A 7,289-nucleotide genomic window follows, 5' to 3' on the forward strand; every position below is an offset into this window, starting at 1 on the left:
CTGTCAGGCAGAAGGAGGGGACCTAAGAGATGAGGAGGAATGGAAATAGGTCCCTGCTCAGCATCACAGGCAAGCCCCTCCCTATCCACTTCTCCTTCCCAGGTGCCCTTACATAATAAGTTTGAGGCTTTGGAGCTTGAGGGATGGATAGGTGAGGATGTGGTGGAAGGGCCACAAAGGAGGTTGTCTAGGGCAAGGCAATTGACTCCCTTCATTCTTGCTTTGCCAGTTATTTAAATATGCTCCCAAAGCAGTCACGAATAATGTGGGGCTATTCTTGAACCCTTGTGGCAGTACAGCTCAGGTGATTGGCTCCGGGGCAGATGCATTCTGCAGCGGAGTGGGGGATCGTGGCGTGCAGAGGGCCATTGAGGCCGCATTGAGGCTACTTGAGGGAGCCGCCAGGATCCTGCAGCCCTCAGGAGGGTGGCTGATGAGGCTTGGGCGGAGCCAGGAGTGCCCCCCCCCCTGCCCCCCCCCCCCCCCCCCGTACAAAGGCAACCCCTAGGGAGCATGAGTGACCAGGAGCGCAGCAAACAGAGCAGGCAGTCAGGGCGTGAAGCAGCAGTTTGTGTGGCAGTTCACGCAGGCAGGGTGAGCAGGGAGGGTGGAAGGCAGACCGATCTCTTCCCTCTATTCTGGGAGCGCCATGAAGCAGCTTCCAGTGAGGCAAAAATGGTGTCCATATGCCATACCTGCCGGGCTGAGACTGAAACCCAGATGGAGGGGCCACAACCCTCCCAGTAGATGCCTCTACCCAGACAGACCTCCCAAGGACTGAAAGAGCCGCCCAGACCATCTGTTGCAGGGAGCTCCAATATCTGGAGGTCCCCCTAGGGCCTGAAGGCAGTGTTGGGTGTTGTGGGTGTAAGTGTGACCAGACAGATAAACACTGAGCAAGTTGCCAGGTTGCAATAGGAGCTCAGCAGGCTGCGATGCATCCAGGAATCCGAGCGAGATATCGACGTGTGGTATCATGCGCTGGCGCAGGCTGAGCAACAGCCCCGTCTTAAGTCTTCACAAGGGTGGTAAAATGGTTTCCAACCTGAAACCAGCAGAATTGATGGACTCACAAGACAAGGGTGGCTGGACCCTCGTCTCTGCACAAAGCAGAGCGAGGAATATCCCCCTTGCCCCTGAAGTGCCCCTATGCAACAGATATGATGCTCTGGGGCCCAAAAAAGGACAGTGTGCCACCAACAACAGTAATGGTCAAGACGAGGGAAAGGGCAACTGTAAAAAGGTGGACCAGCATGCTACTTGTCTAAGAACCAGTTCCACAAAAATGTACGGAAGGTGTTGGTAATTGGAAATTCCTCTCTGAGAGGCACTGAGGTGCCCATTTGCCACCCAGACAATCTCTTGAGGGAGGTCTGTTGCCTGCCCGGGGCCTGTATTTGTGACATCACAACGAGGCTACCGAGCTTGGTCAAGCTGGAGGACTATCACCTGTTCCTGCTCTTTCACGTAGGGACAACTGAGGCCATGACAAGGAGACTCGGAAACATCAAAAGGGACTTTATGTCCCTTGGAAAGATGCTGAAGGGATCAGAAGCACAAGTAGTGTTCTTCTCAATCCTCCCAGTCGGAGACTGGGACCCACGGAGGAGGCAGCGTACGGATCAGGTGAATGATTGGCTGCGTAGCTGGTGCCACGATCGAGGTTTCAATTTCTACAATCTCAGGCGTGCTTTTGAGAGATGGGGCATGCTGACACTGGATGGGGTGCACCAAGTGGGGCAAGAGCGTTTTGGGCAGCAAGCTGGCTAGACTCATTATCAGGGCTGGGTCTGTTCAGCCTTGAGAAGAGAAGACTGAGAGGGGATCTTATCAATGATTACAAATATCTTAAGTGTGGGAGACAGTGGGACTTGGCCACCCTCTTTTCAGTGATTTGTGGGGATAGGACAAGGGGCAACGGCCAAAAACTGGAGCACAGGAAGTTCCGCACCAACATGCGAAAGAACTTCTTCACGGTGAGGGTGACGGAGCGCTGGAACGGGCTGCCCGGGGAGGTTGTGGAGTCTCCTTCTCTGGAGATATTCAAGGCCCGTCTGGACGCCTACCTGGGCAGCCTGCTCTAGGGAACCTGCTCTGGCAGGGGGGTTGGACCTGACGATCTCTTGAGGTCCCTTCCAACCCCTACGAATCTGTATATACAGGAGTAAAAATACACGTGTTGATAGCGATAGGACAAGGGGGAATGGTTTTAAACTAAGACAGGGGAGATTTAGCTTAGATATTAGGAGAAAGTTTTTCACTCAGAGGGTGGTGAGGCACTGGAACGGGTTGCCCAGAGAGGTTCTGGATGCCCCATCCCTGGAGGCATTCAAGGCCAGGCTGGACGCGGCTCTGGGCAGCCTGCTCTAGTGGTTGGCAACGCTGCCCAGAGCAGGGGGGTTGAAACTAGATGATCTTTAAGGTGCTTTTCAACCCAGGCCATTCTATGGTTCTATGATATGCTCTTTGAAAGCGTACAGGCTAAAGGAAGGGTCAAATTGGTGCCTCGGGGGCAAATTTCTTCGCCTTCTACGGTTGTCTAACAGTGCCTATTAAGCAAAGAGATTACCAATCGTCTTCCTCCTCTACTTTCTCAGGAATTAAACACCTTTTGTGAAAGACTACAAGCGCTGATAGCATTAGCTAGACCGACCCGGTGCTTATCGGCGCTCAGGGAGGTCGTGTGCCCTCGGGGCGCGGAGGGATCCGACCGGGAGGGAGGAAGTGGGCGCCCAAAAACGGGCTGGGCGGCTCCGCGGAGGGAATCCGGGCCCTGCACGGCTGGGAAACGAGCTCCACAGAACGGTTGCTCCGATCATAGAATCATAGCATGGCTTGGCTTGGCAGGGACCTTACTTAAAGATCACCTAATTCCAACCCCCCCGCCCTGGGCAGGGACACCTTCCACTAGACCACGTTGCTCAAAGCCCCATCCAACCTGGCCTTAAACACTTCCAGGGACGGGGCATCCGCCACTTCTCCTGGCAACCCGTTCCAGTGCCTCACCCCCCTCTCAGGAAAGAATCTCTTCCAACTATCCAGTCTAAGTCTACCCTCTTTGAGTTTAAAACCATTACTCCTTGCCCTATCGCTCCTCTCCCTGACAAAGAGTCCCTCCCCAGCTTTCCTGTAGGGCCCCCCCTTTGGGTACTGGAAGGCCCCTCCAAGGTCTCCCCGGAGCCTTCTCTTCTCTCTCCAGGCTGAACCACCCCAACTCCCTCAGCCTGCCTTCCTGGGAGAGGTGCCCCAGCCCCCTGGTCATCTTCGTGGCTCTCCTCTGGACGCGTTCTAGTACGTCCCCGTCCTTCTTGTGCTGGGGGCCCCAGAGCTGAACACAGTACTTACTCTAGGTGGGGCCTCACAAGAGCACAGCAGCAGAGAGGGAGAATCACCTCCCTCGACTTGCCGGCCGCCCTCCTTTTGATGCGGCCCAGGATACGGGTGGCTTTCCGGGCTGCAAGCGTCCATTGCATTGCCGGCTCCGGTTGACGAGCTTCTCATCAACCAACGCCCCCAGGCCCTTCTCCTCAGAGCTGCTCTCCATCCATTCTCCGCCCAGCCTGGATTCGTGCTTAGGATTGCCCCGGACCAAATGCGGGACCTCGCGCTCGTAGCCCCAACTATTATTTATGACCCTATCAGCTCCACCCCAAACACGCTGGTGGCTTTTGGGCGCTGCTCCCCGCAGGCAGATCCCCGCTTTTGCCAGGGCAGGCCTTACCTTTTCAGAAGTTGCTCCACAACCTTCCCTGAGAGCCCCACTTCAACTGCTGGTGTTTCTAAGGGGGAAAGCTGCACCTCCCGCGCAGGGGGTGGCGGGGAGGAATACAAAGCCTGTGCTCAGCCCTGGCACATCACAACTGGGTTTGTGCTCAGCTGGGGAGGAGGCTTCTGGAAAAATAGGCAGTGCCCCCCAAGGCTGCCCAAGCGTGGTCCGCGGTGCCCTGCAGCAGCCCCAGGGAGAGCGGAGCTCAAACTGGCCCGACACGGCGGCAGGGACGTGGCCGTCCCCACACGCGCGGTTCCTGCCTGAGTAGGCCACAGCGCTTCTGCCTCTCTGACAGGCTTGGAGGGTAACGACATCAGAATACGCTCGCTTTAGTTTGAGGTTCCAGGCGCTACTGCCATCGGGATGGCACACGGGGACGGGGCTGGGGCTGGGGCTGGGGGCAGGCAACCACAGGCAGCTTTAACATCTCAGTCCTCCCCGTCGGCCATCTCCCAGCTACCACGCGGGCCACTCAGTGCGACCAGACACCAATTCACCCAAGGCAACAAAAATATTTACAGAGCTACACCTCTCCTCGTAACTGTTTGTTGTTTACGGCTGAAACCACTCCTGGGATAGGATATGCCACCTGGACTGAGCAAAGCCTTTGATACGGTCCCTCACCACATTCTTCTCTCTAAATTGGAGAGGTATGGATTTGAAGGATGGACTGCTGGGCGGATAAAGAATTGGTTGGCTGGTCGCAGCCAAAGGGTTGTGGTCAACGGCTCTATGTCTGGGTGGAGGCCGGTCACAAGCGGTGTCCCTCAGGGGTCGGCCTCGGGACCGGTGCTCTTCAACATCTTTAGCAATGACACAGACGACGGAATCGAGCAAGTTTGCAGATGACACCAAGCTGAGCGGTGCAGTCGATACAACAGAGGGAAGGGATGCCGTCCGGAGGGACCTGGACAGGCCGGAGAAGTGGGCCCATGAGAACCTAATGAGGTTCAACAAGGCCAAGTGCAAGGCGTTGACCTTGGGCTGGGGCAATCCCAGGTATTTCTATAGACTGGGAGAAGAAGAACTTGAGAGCAGCCCTGCGGAGAAGGACTTGGGGGTCCTGATGGACGAGAAGCTGGACACGAGCCAGCAGCGCGCGCTTGCAGCCCGGAAGGCCAACTGTGTCCTGGGCTGCATTAACAAAGGGGTGGCCAGCAGGGAGAGGGAGGTGATTATCCCCCTCTACCCTGCTCTTGGGAGACCCCACCTGGAATACTGCGTGCAGGCCTGGGGCCCCCAGCACAAGAAGGATGTGGAGCTCTTGGAAAGGTCAGTCTCACCTCCGTCCCTGGAAAGGTGTTGGAACAGCTGGAAAGGTGTTGGAACAGCTTGTTCTGGATGCCATCTCCAAGCCATTGGAAGAGAAGGAGGTTATGAGGAGTAGTCAGCATGGATTCACCAAGGGGAAATCGTGCTCGACCGACCTCGTTGCCTTCTATGATGGCATCACCAGCTGCGTTGATGGAGGGAGAGCAGTGGATGTCATCTACCTTGACTTTAGCAAGGCTTCCGATACTGTCTCCCACGACGTCCTGCTAGCAAAGCTGAGAAAGCGTGGGATAGACGAGTGGACGGTAAGGTGGGTTGAGACCTGGCTGACCGGCCGAGCTCAGAGGGTGGTGATCGGCGGCGCAGAGTCCGGCTGCAGCCCTGTGACTAGCGGTGTTCCCCAGGGGTCGGTGCTGGGTCCGGTCTTGTTCAACATCTTCATCGCCGACCTTGACGAGGGAATAGTGTCCAGCCTCAGCAAGTACGCCGATGATACAAAGCTGGGAGGAGTGGCCGACACGCCAGAAGGCTGTGCTGCCATTCAGCGAGACCTGGGCGGGCTGGAGAGCTGGGCAGGAAGAAGCCAAATGAAGTTTAACAAGAGCAAGCGTAGAGTCCTGCACCTGGGAAGGAACAACCGCGTGTATCAGTACAGGCTGGGGGATGACCTGCTGGAGAGGAGCGCTGCGGAGAAGGACCTGGGGGTCCTGGTGGACAACAGGTTGACCATGAGCCAGCGGCGTGCCCTGGTGGCCAAGAAGGCCAATGGGATCCTGGCATGCGTTAAAAGGAGCGTGGCCAGCAGGTCAAGGGAGGTGATCCTCCCCCTCTACTCTGCCCTGGGCAGGCCTCGCCTGGAGTACCGTGTCCGGTTCTGGGCTCCCCAGTACAAAAAGAGACAGGGGTCTCCTGGAAAGAGTCCAGCGGAGGGCAACAAAGATGATACGGGGCCTGGAGCATCTCCCCTATGAGCAAAGACTGAGAGACCTGGGCCTGTTCAGCCTTGAGAAGAGAAGACTGAGAGGGGATCTTATCAATGATTACAAATATCTTAAGTGTGGGAGACAGTGGGACTTGGCCACCCTCTTTTCAGTGGTTTGTGGGGATAGGACAAGGGGCAACGGCCAAAAACTGGAGCACAGGAAATTCCGCACCAACATGCGAAAGAACTTCTTCACGGTGAGGGTGACGGAGCGCTGGAACAGGCTGCCCGGGGAGGTTGTGGAGTCTCCTTCTCTGGAGCTATTCAAGGCCCGTCTGGACGCCTACCTGGGCAGCTTGCTCTAGGGAACCTGCTCTGGCAGGGGGGTTGGACCCGATGATCTCTTGAGGTCCCTTCCAACCCCTACAATTCTGTGATTCTGTGAGTGCAGTTGCTGCTACTGCCCTCAAACAAGACGGCCATCCTTTACTTGTTTCATCTAGCTGTTTGGAAAAAATAAGCCATTGGTCTTTTCCAGCTTCCAGCATCTGGGTCATCACCCCGGCTTCCACCCCCCTTTTTTCATGAACAAACTGCTGGAAGGGTTTTGCCATGTTTGGCAGCCCTTGGGCTGGTGCTGACATTAGGGCCCTTTTTAATGTCATTAAATCCCTTACAGCACTCAGCAGTCCTCTCTAGCACATTTTCTGTCCCCTTTGTTGCTTCATACAATGGCTTTGCTATTAGTCCAAAATTTGGGATCCAGATTTGACAAAAAACTGCTATCCCTTGGAATCCTCCTAATTGCTTTTTTTGTTTGTTTGTTTGGGGGACAGCAATTTGGCATATAGCTTCTTTTCACTCCAGATCCGGTGCTTGCTGTCCTTGAGAAATATCAGACCCCAAGTACCTTACTTTCTGCTGGGCTACTTAGGCCTTTTTCTGAGATACTCGATATCTGGCCGTTCCCAGGTAATTTAACAAGCAGATAATCAACTGCACACATTTTTCTTTGGTTGGAGCTCTTAGCAACAAGTCATCAACATATTGCAATAAGGTCCCTTCATTCTTGATTTGCCAGTTATCTAAGTCGCCCAGGTGAGCTCTGAGGCAATCAGCTCTGAGGCGGCTCGCCGAGGTGATCGGCTCCGGGACACGTTCTTCAGCGGAGCCGGGGATCGTGGCATGCAGGGGGGGTTCCTGAATCAAGGCCACTTGAGGGAGCCGCCAGTATCCGGTAGCCCTCGCAAGAGCGGCTTTCGAGGCTTGGGCAGAGCCAGGAGCCTCTGTCGTACAAAGGCAGCCCCTAGGGAGCGCAAGCGACTA

This window comes from Anser anser, assembly GCF_964211835.1.
Source record: "Anser anser genome assembly, contig: SUPER_W_unloc_3, whole genome shotgun sequence".
Classification (NCBI taxonomy): Eukaryota; Metazoa; Chordata; class Aves; order Anseriformes; family Anatidae; genus Anser; species Anser anser.